The sequence below is a fragment of the Echinococcus granulosus genome (genome assembly GCF_000524195.1).
Source record: "Echinococcus granulosus chromosome Unknown EG_S00040, whole genome shotgun sequence".
NCBI classification, from domain to species: domain Eukaryota; kingdom Metazoa; phylum Platyhelminthes; class Cestoda; order Cyclophyllidea; family Taeniidae; genus Echinococcus; species Echinococcus granulosus.
The window spans coordinates 26,963-28,085 of record NW_020170420.1 but is presented as its reverse complement, the minus strand read 5'-3'; positions in this window follow the sequence as shown (position 1 = coordinate 28,085).

Genomic DNA, 1,123 nt, shown 5'->3' with positions numbered 1-1,123 from the left:
TTTGACAAATCGCTATTAATTAATTTTACTTTTAAAAACCTGTAAATTTTAGTGTTTATTAAATCGACATTTGCACCGCAGACCAAGCTGCAAGTGGATTTACTGTGCTCGTACTTATAATGTCATCAGTAGTATCGGCTGCTTCTTGTATGCGCATGTTTAAAAAGAAAGCTACATTCACTGACACATCAAATATTTGTGATATGTAGCTCAGATAAAACCAAAGCTGCACATTTACGTCAGACGAGTGTCAAATGCACCAAGAACAAAAGGGGACTTAATGAGTTGTCAGAAGACGCAAATGACCCTTCGTCGGTGATTGGAACTACGCCGACCGCAGATACCACGTAATTAATGTTTAGATTAAGTGAATAGCAACGTGTTGTAACGTTAATTTTAAGGAATAAACAGAGGGGAAACCAGGTGCTAATTTGTCAGTTGCTTTTTTTTCTTTTTATTAGAAAACAGTCTTGCTCAGTCAAAGAGAACGTAGAGTTCTGAACCCTGCAATGCCAACACGTCGCTTGATGGTGAAAATGATAATGAAATTTACTACATTTGTCAATCTTCACCGGGCTTGATGGTATGGCAAGACAATTTGAATTCTTTCTCGCTTGTATGACGCTCAATCACAAGAAGTAATGGGTGGGTGAAAAAAAGGAAAGAAGATGGGAGATTCCCGAATTGCCTAGTCATGTACTTGACAATATTGATAATGGAATAAATCCTTAGAAAAAAGGATCATTGTTGTCATTACTAGTGTTTTCACTTGTAAGAATGTATTTGAGACCATGTAAAATTATTCATTTAAGAAAATACCTGCCCGTGGTAACACAAGTAATCATTGTTACGGGTTAGCAACTATTTACGGAAAAAAATTCTCTAGCGCTTACTTACCCGCTATCCTCTTCTCTTTATTTTATTTTTTTAATTATTGCTTTGCGATCTTTCTATTTACCTCTGATTCATTCATCCATCCGTCCAACCAACCATCCAATTAGCCCTTTATCTACCCCCCATCCATCCTTCCATCAGTCCATTCGGACCGGAAGGCGAGTGCTTCGCAATCTTCTGCCACTTGACTCTACAAGTTGGTGAATACTGAAGGATGTCATTATGTAAA